Here is a 12,866-nt window from a genome sequence, read left to right as displayed (position 1 = left end):
TGTTTCTTAAGTTTCGATTGGAATTGTACTTTTGCGTTAATTGAGGAATATGTCTATTTTTTCTGGGTCTAGAACCTGTAATTATTGAAATTGACTGGGCTTGAAATTGCTTTTCGTTCTCATAGTTACGAAACGGTAAGAAAGATAAAATACGAGCCTGTTTTATAGCAAGAGTAATTAATCGTTGTTGTTTCAAGGTTAATCTATTTATTCGTCTCGATAATATTTTTCCTTGTTCACTAATAAATCTATTAATTAAACTCATGTTTCTATAATCAATTCGATCTCCCGGGCCAATCCGGGGACGCCTACGAAAAGGTTGTTTAGATTTACGAAAAGGTTGCTTGAATTTACGAAAAGTTTGCTTGGATTTACGAAAGGGTTGCTTGGATTTATTAAAAGTTTGCTTGGATTTACTAAAGGGTTGCTTAGATTAAGAAAAGGTTGTTTAGATGTATACATGATTTATTCCTTATTTAAAATTTGAAAATTTGAAAATTCACTTCTTTATTTTATTAATTTAGGATCCAGAAGAAGTAGTTTTTCTTTGATCCATATCTTATTTGATTCATATTATAGTATATGAATACCCTCTATACATATGAAATAATATCTACCGGAAATCAGATGAGTTGATTTGTATTTTGTATTCTATACTATGTTTTCTTTATATATTAAATATGAAGTTCTTACTCTTTCTGTTGTTTGGAAAGATCAAACACACGATGTTCCTATTTCTTTATTTCGTGATGAGTCGTATGCTTGCGACAATAACGACAAAATTTTTTGAATTCTAATTGTCCGGGTGTATTGTGGCGATTCTTTTGAGTACTATATCTAGAAATCCCCGTCGATTCCTCATTGGCACCTTTTCGAACACAACTGATGCATTCCAAAATAACTCTGATTCTAACATCTTTTCCCTTGGCCATGAACCTCCTTTTCTTTTTGGATTGACTTAACTTAATTCTTCTACTTATTCTTTTATTCTTCTATTTTGAATCCGAAGAAGAAGAATAAAATTCATTAGAATAATTTTTTTTTATTCTTTAATTAAGTAATAAAAAATAGAGAAATAATTAAAGAATACAATCCTTGTCGAATTAGCAAAGATTTTGGTTCGAAATCCTTTCATTTAATTAGCCAGCCCCGCCTTTTCTATGCTCTGATTTCTGAGGCCTTATTAGCTTGGGTACCCCTTTAAATTGAATTTCTATTTTCAAAAATGGGGTTTACCAAATTTTTAATGACTCTGAGGTTCAACCCAATCCATCTTTTCTTCTTTTTCCTTCCGATACTAAAAAAAGATTGAAAAGGATCAAATTTTGTCATATCACGAAGAAATCTATCCCTCCCATAGCAATAACTAGAATTAAAAAAAAGGGAATGACAAAGCATCTGGGAATAAACGATTAATTTCTATCAATAAACCTGCTAAAGCACCAAACCATAGAGTACTTAGCACGGGTGCTACAGAGAGATATGTTTTTATATCCCGCATTGAAAATCCTCCTTCCTTGTTGGAATACATATATGATCATAAACTCTTGCCCAAGATTGTTATGCTATATATAAAATGAACCATATCGACGAAATTTTCCTATCCCTAAAAAAGAAAAAGATGACCCCTTCTTCCTATATATTACCAAGGAAAAGTAATCCTTCTTTTATAGGCGAAATTATATTGGATTTTATATGTATATAATTCCTTAATTATATGAGACCAAAAAGAAGAAATGACACGAGGGTTCTATATATAGATAGAGAAAGAAAGAAGAAGAAAATTATGATGTGGAAAAGAAGACAGGAATTGTGTACAATGGCATTGTACAACAATTTAATTTGGAAAAGGGATGTAGCGCAGCTTGGTAGCGCGTTTGTTTTGGGTACAAAATGTCACAGGTTCAAATCCTGTCATCCCTACCTATTACTTCTTTCTTCTTTATAGGCAGTAGCGACGAGATCAATTAAAGTAAAGTGGGTATAACTTGAATTTGTGGAGACTATACGTACGTGAGATACATTAGGAATAGAAAAAGATTTTCTTTTTGAATGAATGAAAGCGCTCTTAGTTCAGTTCGGTAGAACGCGGGTCTCCAAAACCCGATGTCGTAGGTTCAAATCCTACAGAGCGTGATTCCATCTATTTTATGTCGAAGCAGAGTAAAATAACTTAACAAAATTGAATTGTAACTCCAATTTCAATTTGACCTCCTCTCTGGTCTGGAGGAGGTCAATCAAAAAAAAAAAATGACTCAATCAAAGATCCAACTGATCCCCACGCCTGTATTGCAAATACGCAGTCACGAATAATCCCGCTAAAGTAATAGGAATTAGGCCTAAGACGATTCCAAATAGAAAAACTTCAATCATTTCGATTTGTTCGAGGGGATAAAAAAAGAGGTACGATCTATCCCTAAATAGTACTCTAAATTATCCACGAATCTCAATGACCAAGAAAAGAATTCCTAATTAGTCTGGAAAAGAGTCGTAGAATGCCAGGAATCCCAAAGAAAGATTTTTCTTTTCTGAATTATAATTATTCAGTCAATTCAAATAAGGCGTATCTTGTTCAAGCCAATAAATAGAGCTGGGGTTATAGTTAAAGCAGCCAGTAGAAAACCAAAATAACTAGTTAAAGTAAGCATGAAAGAGTTAAATTCCATTTATTTTTTTTACTACACTACATATGTTGGTAAAGCATTTACCTAAGTTATGGAAAATTCATAATTCATCAGTTATTTTAGATAATACTAAAAAACAAGATAGAGTAAGATACAGAAGTGTAAAAGAAAGTGGATTCATCAGATGATACATGAGTCCCTAATTCCGAATCAAGAGATTTGTTGTGGAATTTGTCAATTGAGTAAAGTAATAATATTAAGAACTAGATCATCTAACCCCATTGAATGAAAAAAAGAAATTCAATTTTCAGGGAAATTTTTGAATAAGAGATAAATAAACAATTGAATTTGAAAAAAAAAACTTCTTTCTATTTTGGATAATTTCTTTTTCAATAGGACCCTCTTTTTGGAGTGAACGATCGAATATTCCCCTATTCCTTCTTATTTTAACTGATTGTATTCCATATGGAATAAGAGGAGAACAAAAGCATTCCACGACCTGCCAAGGGGCTGTTAAAAAAAAAAAAAAAGAAAGCTCTTCCTTGAATTTACTTTATTTTTATTCCTTTTTCGAACTCCAACCAAAGTAGATTCGAAGACGAGTCACTTCAATTATCCTTTTAAGTTCTATTCTATCTTCTGTCTTTCCCTATTTCATCTCGTAAAGTTCCGCGCTCGCAGTTTGGTCAAGAAAGTTAGACCTAATCCAACAAACAATACAAGGATGAATTACGAATTATGAAAGGATAGATTTCACATATACTTGTCCTTGTATTGTGTCAGTATGAGAATATCCTTCCTCCTAAATTATTTATCCAAACCTATTGATCATTAACTTAGATTTTCCCAAGATTTTGGCTGCTATTCCGAATTACTCTATTATTCCGAAGCCAATGAAAAGTAAGTAGAACCTACAAAAATGGGGTTTTCTATTGATGCCTTGAATAACATATAGCTTACCTATAGACAAAAAAAAAATAAAAAAGTAATTATGTTTCGGAACCAGGCAAAACCAGATTGCTGTGCCATAGGAAGGATAGCTATACTAATTCGGTATACTCAAAATACACCTTTGGTACAAAATTGACAATCTCACAAGGATGAAATATCAGTAATTTTCTATTTACTGGTCGATCCCATCTTTTACGGAATCAATTCCTTTTTTGAATGTACAAAAATTTTGGGAGTTCAGCATGTCTGGAAGCACGGGAGAACGTTCTTTTGCTGATATTATTACCAGTATTCGATACTGGGTTATTCATAGCATTACTATACCTTCCCTATTCATTGCGGGTTGGTTATTTGTCAGTACGGGTTTAGCTTATGACGTGTTTGGAAGTCCTAGGCCAAACGAGTATTTCACGGAAAGCCGACAAGGAATTCCGTTAATAACCGACCGTTTTGATTCTTTAGAACAACTCGATGAATTTAGTAGATCCTTTTAGGAGGCCCTCAATGACCATAGATCGAACCTATCCTATTTTTACAGTGCGATGGCTGGCTATTCACGGACTAGCTGTACCTACTGTTTTTTTCTTGGGATCAATATCAGCAATGCAGTTCATCCAACGATAAACAAATTCCAACTATAGAACTATGACACAATCAAACCCGAATGAACAAAATGTTGAATTGAATCGTACCAGTCTATACTGGGGTTTATTACTCATTTTTGTACTTGCTGTTTTATTTTCCAATTACTTCTTCAATTGAGAGAAAGAAAGAGACTAATAAGAATTCTCTTATCCCATTTGGAAGGATACCATCCTTATAACTACCCATGACTGTTTTTGTCTCTAGCATGACCAATTGATAAAATGTGGAGGAAAGTAGGGGAAATGGCCGATACTACTGGAAGAATTCCTCTTTGGCTGATAGGTACTGTAGCTGGTATTGCTGTGATTGGTTTAGTAGGTGTTTTCTTTTATGGTTCATATTCTGGATTGGGTTCATCTCTATAGTAATCGGAGGACCAGATTGTAAACATGAAAAAGTAGGAGCTTAGCGGGTCCTTACCCCCCTTTATCTGATTAGAGCGGAAAGGACCCGCGGAATTTTTATTTTACTCTTATAACGCGAATTGAATCTATTCGATTCACTCTTATGAAGCAACAAGAAAAAGAGATCACTCGAGGATCCAATATCTTATTCCACGAAGGAAGTATCCTGAAAATCCTTGATTTAGTTTCGAGTAATAAACTAATAAAACCTTAATCAAAACTATTCAACTAGCCTAAAAATAAAAAAACCTTCAATGAAGAGTTACTTTTTTTTTGCAAAATTTCTGTAAATTTGAAGTTGAACTTAATTAAACAAGCCAAGCAATTTGCTCACAATCACAAGAAATTTTTCCCCCGCCATATTTTCTTCCCCTCTGTTTGTCCACTACCTCGGCTAAACCTAAGCAAAAGAAAAAGAGGTCCAAGAGACAGACCCGAATAAAGAAGAAATAGTAATCTTTGACGAATTAGGAAGAAAAAGGATTCTTATTTGATACAAGAAGAATCGGCACAAGAAAAAGGCTTTTTCTTGTGCCGAATAGACGATTAAGAAGACCTGCAATCCCTCCGAAAAAGAAGAAATTTTAATTTGATTGTTCTCGCCTTTGCCTTGGATTCTCTTCTTTTGCATGGGATATAAATAAGGAATTCCAGACATCTCATAAACAAAAAGCAGTCTAAACAAAAAAAGGATTTCCAAAATAGATCATAGATAATTCTAGCAATTGCCAATAAATCGAGGCTTTTTACCACTTGATGGTAAGAAATCCCGGGACCTAGAAATTCATTTCGTACAATTGAACCTTTTCAAACTGTTTCTTTTTGAGAACCAAAAAAACTTGTGCCAAAATAACGGATGCGAAGAAGAACAAAAGGCCTTGGACACGTAATGGATCCTGAAGCACGATTTCTGCGTCCCCCTGACCAAAACCTCCCACATTAGGATTGCTTGTTAATGGTTGATCAAGCTTGATGGATTCCCCCTCTGAAACAAGAAGTTCTGGTCCGGGAGGTATAATATCAATCACTTGGCGTCCATCTGATGCATCAACTATGGATATTTCATACCCCCCCTTTTCTTTACGTAGTATTTTTCTTACTATACCTGTTGACGTAGCATTATAGACTGTATTGTTACTCTTGCTACCATCAGGATAGATCTGTCCTCTTCCTCGGTTTCCCCCTACATATATGGGATATTTTAAGAAATGAGCATCTTTCTTCGTAGCAGGATCAGGGGAAAGAATGGGAAAGACAATTTCACTATATTTCTTACCGGGAACAGGGCCTATCACAAGAATGTTTTTTTTATCGGGACGATAACTCTGAAAAGCAAGATTTCCTATCTTTTCTTTTAACTCAGGGGAAATACGATCGGGCGGCGCTAATTCGAATCCCTCGGGCAAAATAAGAACAGCACCTACATTCAACCCTCCCTTTTTCCATTAGCAAGAACTTGTTTCAATTGCATATCATAAGGAATTCGAAGAACTGCTTCAAATACAGTATCGGGAAGCACAGCTTGGGGAACTTCAATATCGACGGGCTTGCTAGCTAAATGGCAATTGGCACATACAATTCGTCCAGTTGCTTCTCGTGGGTTTTCATAACCCTGCTGCGCAAAAATGGGATATGCATTTGAAATAGATGTCCGAGTTATTACGTATATCATGATCGATACAGAAATCGATCGAGTTATCTGTTCCTTTACCCAAGAAAAAGTATTTCTATTTTCCATGTCCAATCGCAGATCCCAGAATTTCTACAATAAATTAGATAGGTAGCTAAGCTAATCTAGTTCCCTATACACGAATCTGTTGTCATTCTACTGCAACAGTTGTACTGCAATGATGAATACCTTAAAGTAGGTATAAATAGAAAGAATTTTGCTAAAATGGAAAAGGGCTTTCTTTCTAAAAAAAGATGCTTGCTAATTTGATTAATATTAATATCGGGAGATCAAATGAATTTATGCTTCACTAATTGAATGATAAATGACTACAAGCGAAGGAGATAGACGATTTAAACAAAAAAAGACCCAAAATTTCAAACATGTATCTAGAATTACTGGAAAACTACAAACAAAAATAGTGAAAATAAGCTCGTTAGGAGCCCATCCAAAATCGTTGTAGACCCAACGAATTACTAGTTCCCAACCACGGGTGGAGTGAAATCCAACAAAAAAATCAGTAACTAAAAGAATAAAAAAAGCTTTTATTGAGTCATTTAAATTATAGAAGAATTCCTGAACCCAAGAATTCAAAATGACAAGTTCCTCTTTACCCAGAAAAAAAGAACCACTTAGAATAGCCAAACAGATTATATTTGTCGAGAAATGCAAAATGGTATGGAGATGATCCTCATTATTTATTTTGACCCATTGTATTATTTCCTTGTGTATTCCTGTAGGAGGTTTTTGTACATGTGTCTTTAGTTTCCCTTTTATCATCTCGTCCAAGAGAGAAAGTTCTTCTAATTCTATGAATCTTTCTAGAATCCTTTTCTCTTGAATATCAGTTAAGAGAGTTTCGGATTGCCTGGTATTCCACCAATTCTTAATCCAAAGTTCCAGACATTTGTTAAATGAGGAAGAGACCCCCCAAGGCAAAAGTACGATAAATACAAGATATAGTAAAGAAGGCAATGCTTTCTTTTTTTTCATTTTTGATCTGTAAATGGAGTTGTTAATGAATATGCTTCATTCGCTGACTCTATTCCATTCCCTGACTCTATATGATGATATTTCTATTTCATGATATTTCTATTTCTTTGAAGCAAAAACTCTATAGGTTTGATACCCTGTATCTATTCTTCTTTTTTGTATATTAGTTATTAGTGGAATTTCAGTGCATTGGGTTCTTTCTTAGATCTAGATGGAATGAAATAGTGAAATAGAATAAAAAAAAAGCCCTTTCGGATGAAAAAGGAAGAATAGTATGCGATATATCTAACTTGGATAAAAAAAAATTAAAAGCAAATTTCTCTTATCCTCGTTTGTTCCTTCCTTTAGATAAATACTTAAAAATCCCCTTACAATAACAAATCCAATTTAGAAGGGACTTCCTCCCTGTGTTGAGAAAACTTTTCTTCTTCCAATTCTTCTTTTCTTCATTCAACTCAGTTCAAAAAAGATACCTCAAAATACTTCAATTGGTACGCGCAAGAAATAGGCCAATTCGGCAGCTTTTTGTTCAATTTCTCGTGGAGTAAAAAATTTATCATCAGTACGAGTCAAGGGAATGATCCCCTGGCCCCGGATTTCCATATAAAGAATACGACGAGGATAAAGACCCTCTTTAACCTGAATTCTAATTGATTGGATATCCCGCATAAGGAATCGAAGGAAGACGCGACGTTTTATTCCAGGGAATCCCCAACGAAAAATGCACACTATTCCCTCTTTTCTATCGAATCGGTCATAACCACTACCTACATTCCACAAAATAGTACACCACAAGTAGGAGCTAATGAATAGGCCTGCGATTCCGTAGAAAGACATCACGACCCCCTGCGGAAAAAAAAGAATTTCTTGAGATGGAAGTATAGATATAATATTCTTACCAAGATAACTGGAAATCCCAACCGATAAGAATCCTAGTGAACCTAGAAAAAGAATACAGGCCCAGAAAAAATTACCCCTTTTTCGAGAACCTTTTAGAAGTTCTACCCATATGTGTTCTGATCGCCAATTCATATTAGATATACTAAATCCAGCAGCGGTCGATTGAAATTGAGAGAATAAGCTAAATAATTTTGACTTTACTTTTTTTGATTCTGAAATCGCCTTCAGCAACTAGTACTCCTGTGAAATAATAGGTTAGATACATTGACTTTCTATTCAAAAAATATTCGTTGATTCAATTAAAATAAATAAAATAAAACTCGCTATACCTGGCTCTGCATATTCATGCATTTATGCTCGTAGCCTATATCCGCATCCATAACCGTTTTTCATTTGTGTGTAGAAAGTGTGTGTAGAAAAAGCCACATACCCTACCATATTATATTACTTACACTAAAAAATACTAGACAATCTTATTTTTTTGCACATAAAGAAATAAAGAAGTCATTGCAATTGCCGGAAATACTAAGCCTACTAAAGGCACGAAAATAGAAGGTAAGTTTAAATCCGTCATGGAATAGGTGTCTCAATTCAAATTTACTATTTCTATCTAGTCGAAAAATATCTTAAGATTCTTATGATATAATTAAGTATATCTATTATAAGGAATATTGACTATTGTATTGTATTTTTTATTTTTAGTTTGAAAAATATTCTGTAAAAAAAATGAAAGGATAATAAGAAAATTCCAAAAAAGGAGAACTAATTAAAAAGATTTTATTTTGATTTTCCCATCCTCATGGCCTTTCTATCTTTCTAATCTAATTTGAAATTGGATTCAAAAGAAAGCGGTTAGAATTTACTTCCTGCATACATACTTCTCTAGAAGCGCATACAATAATGCGTGGTAAAGGCGGAAAAATAGTATATTCAATCAAAATCAAAGGGCAAATTATCTTACCTACTATAGATCCCCTACTACCCTCTTAGACTTTAAAAGGCGATATACCACCCAAAGAAAGGGTATGAAAATGCCGGGTGGAGTTAGCTTTTCGACGAAGACCTGTCCCGTGCAGCGAAGCCCTGTTAGTAAGACCCCCCGCAATAATGGATTATAGAAGAATATTATTCCAAATACTCCTCTGGACGCATATAGTAGCATTGCGATTCCGAATCTTTTTTATTTATGAATATGAACAGAAAAAATTCATTGTATCGTTGGGTCGGAGCGGAGGTTTGGTCCAGAAAAATTAGAAACAAAACGTCTACTCTACCGCATTGAAGTCTATAGCGCTGTATTTCCACGAAAGTATAATTCTTACCATCAGGATACGATCCTTTCTTTTGAACTAAACGTCTCTACGATGGGTCCAGGTTCTATGTCCAATCCCAAATCAAGGATTTCTCGCTCTTGATCGGAGTCATAAACTAAAAAAAAACTACCTTTTTATCCTTTTTCTCAAGGTTATAGAAAACTTCCTTATCTAGTTCTAGCATTTTGAAAAAAAAAAAATGCTTCTTTTTTTACACACAGTTCGAGTCACTTGTTGACTCACGATTACGCCTGTTAAAAGTTTCAAACGTCCTCTTTTTTGAAATTGAAAGAGAGTCCTATAAAAAGGTCTAACTTCCAAACTATGTCTTTTTTCATTCATTCTCCTTTAGTTTTTTTCTCTATCTAGAAGTGGAATAGAATAACCCGGTTGAAGGGTAATGATCATACGTCTGTAATGCATTGTATGGCCCAGAATAGGTCCTATTCTTCTACCTTTTCCAGGTAGTCGATGGCTATTCACAGCTACCACCTTAACACCAAAGAAGAGTTCGACCCAATGCTTTATTTCTGTCTTAGTGAATCCCGATTCGACATTAAAAGTATATTGATTCTTTCCCAATAAACGAAGACTTTTTTCTGTAAATACTGCGTATTTGATTCCATTATCATTATCATATGATAATACTATATTTTATTATTTTATTATTTTATTTGTATTTCTTTATTGTATTATACCTTAATATATATATTCTAGATATATAGAATAGACGAATCTCAATTTGTCAAGTCTCATGATCATATCATGATCTATTTTTATTCGGCTCAATCTTTTTTTTCTAAAAAAGATTGAGCCGAGTTTAATTGCAATCAATTAGAAGAATAAAGAAGAATTACTGCATTTCATAACTGATTTTTTTCTCTTTTTATTTCGTTTCTTTTTTATTTATACCTTCTTTATCTTTAGTTTTATCTAGTTAATCAATAGTATCTACCGGCTCGAACTCGAATTTGATCGCCTTCCATACTTCACAAGCTGCGGCTAGTTCAGGACTCCATTTGCAAGCTGCTCGGATAATTTCATTACCTTCGCGAGCAAGATCGCGCCCTTCGTTACGAGCTTGTACACAGGCTTCTAAAGCCACTCGATTAGCTGCTGCACCAGGTGCATTTCCCCAAGGATGTCCTAAAGTTCCTCCACCAAATTGTAATACAGAATCGTCCCCAAAGATTTCGGTCAGAGCTGGCATATGCCAAACATGAATACCACCTGAAGCTACCGGTATAACACCTGGCATGGATACCCAGTCCTGAGTGAAAAAGATACCGCGAGCACGATCTTTTTCAATAAAATCATCGCGCAATAAATCAACAAAACCTAAAGTCATTTCGCGTTCCCCTTCTAACTTACCTACTACTGTACCGGAGTGGATATGATCTCCCCCAGACATACGCAATGCTTTAGCTAATACACGGAAATGCATACCATGATTTTTCTGTCTATCAATAACTGCATGCATTGCACGGTGAATGTGAAGAAGTAGGCCATTGTCGCGGCAATAATGAGCCAAAGTAGTATTTGCGGTGAATCCCCCAGTTAAGTAGTCATGCATTACAATAGGAACCCCTAATTCTCTTGCAAATACAGCTCTCTTAATCATTTCTTCACATGTACCCGCAGTCGCATTCAAGTAATGCCCCTTGATTTCACCGGTTTCGGCCTGTGATTTATAAATAGCTTCGGCACAAAAGACAAAACGGTCTCTCCAGCGCATAAATGGTTGTGAGTTTACGTTTTCATCATCTTTGGTAAAATCAAGTCCACCACGTAGACACTCATAACACGCTCTACCATAATTTTTTGCGGATAATCCCAATTTTGGTTTAATAGTACATCCCAATAAAGGACGACCGTACTTGTTCAACTTATCTCTTTCAACTTGGATACCATGAGGCGGGCCTTGGAAAGTTTTTGAATAAGTAGGGGGAATTCGTAGATCCTCCAAACGTAGAGCACGTAGGGCTTTGAAACCAAATACGTTACCTACAATGGAAGTAAACATGTTAGTAACGGAACCCTCTTCAAATAGGTCTAATGGATAAGCTACATAACAGATCCATTGGTTGTCTTCCCCAGCAACAGGCTCGATGTGATAGCATCGTCCTTTGTAACGATCAAGACTGGTAAGTCCATCAGTCCAAACAGTTGTCCATGTACCAGTAGAAGATTCGGCAGCTACTGCAGCCCCTGCTTCTTCGGGCGGAACCCCAGGCTGAGGACTTACTCGGAATGCTGCCAAGATATCAGTATCCTTAGTTTCATACTCTGGGGTGTAGTAAGTCAATTTATAATCTTTAACACCAGCTTGAAATCCAACACCTGCTTTAGTTTCTGTTTGTGGTGACATAAGTCCCTCCCTATAACTCTTGAATTAAGAATTCTCACAATAACAGGGTCTACTCGATGTTAATTAGGCGTAAATGAAACTTTAGCAAAAATCTCGTAAAACAAAAAGGATATTCAATTAATATAATATCAACTCATTAAAGAAAATTGAGGGCATGCTTAGGTTAATGAATATGTTTCATTCATATATAATGCGTACACCCTGTGTATGTTCTATCCTATAGGAATTCCAATATAGGAATTCGATAGGAATTGAGTTGTTGTTATGGTAAGTTAACACGGTTCGTTATTAAACCATGGATTTGATTTACCAAATCCATAATTATTGTATACTCTTTGATAGATATAGCGCAACCCAAATTAATTCCTAATCCTTATTTTACAAGTTCTTAATAGTTCTCTTTTCTTATTTTGAATGCAAATACCTAACTAAATACTAATAAAATTCTTTGTTGACAGCAATCTATGCTTCACAGTAGTATATATTTTGTATATCGAAGTCCTAGATAGGAAAGTAGAGTAGGCACAGATCCTCCACAAAAGGCAAAATGTATATGAAAAAAAAGATTGATTGAACTTTCCAATGGACTCATTCCATGAGTAAACGATTGAATGGGATTCGCTTGGGCAACGAAATCAAGTCCTGGTCCCCTTTTCTCTCTTATTGAATTAACTAATTCATTTCCTTTTTACTTTTGGATTTTTTTTGATTTGATTTGGCATTATTCAACAATAAAAAAAGAAAAATTTCGACAAATTCCTTTTTTTTAATTATGTGATAATTATGAGAACCAATCCTACTACTTCTCCTCCCGGGGTTTCCACAATTGAAGAAAAAAGTACAGGTCGTATCGATCAAATTATTGGACCCGTGCTGGATGTCACTTTTCCCCCAGGCAAGTTACCTTATATTTATAACGCTTTGGTAGTCCAGAGTAGAGACACTGCCGATAAGCAAATTAATGTGACTTGTGAGGTACAACAATTATTAGGAAATAAT

General features: G+C 34.9%; 2 non-coding genes across 2 annotated transcripts; both read left to right on the top strand.

Annotated features, from left to right (window-relative positions):
- The first annotated feature begins 1,849 nt into the window (after nucleotides 1-1,849).
- TRNAP-UGG (transfer RNA proline (anticodon UGG)) lies at nucleotides 1,850-1,923 on the top strand. Its single transcript has one exon. It is a non-coding gene; the product is annotated as a tRNA-Pro (tRNA).
- A 139-nt stretch (nucleotides 1,924-2,062) lies between these two features.
- Nucleotides 2,063-2,136, top strand: TRNAW-CCA (transfer RNA tryptophan (anticodon CCA)). The gene has a single exon. It is a non-coding gene; the product is annotated as a tRNA-Trp (tRNA).
- Nucleotides 2,137-12,866: the final 10,730 nt, after the last annotated feature.

Source organism: Triticum urartu, unplaced genomic scaffold (assembly GCF_056163025.1).
Source record: "Triticum urartu cultivar PI428250 unplaced genomic scaffold, HENAU_Tu73 scaffold2, whole genome shotgun sequence".
Taxonomy (NCBI): domain Eukaryota; kingdom Viridiplantae; phylum Streptophyta; class Magnoliopsida; order Poales; family Poaceae; genus Triticum; species Triticum urartu.
Note: the sequence above shows the minus strand (reverse complement) of the source record. Positions and strands in the feature narration are given on the sequence as shown.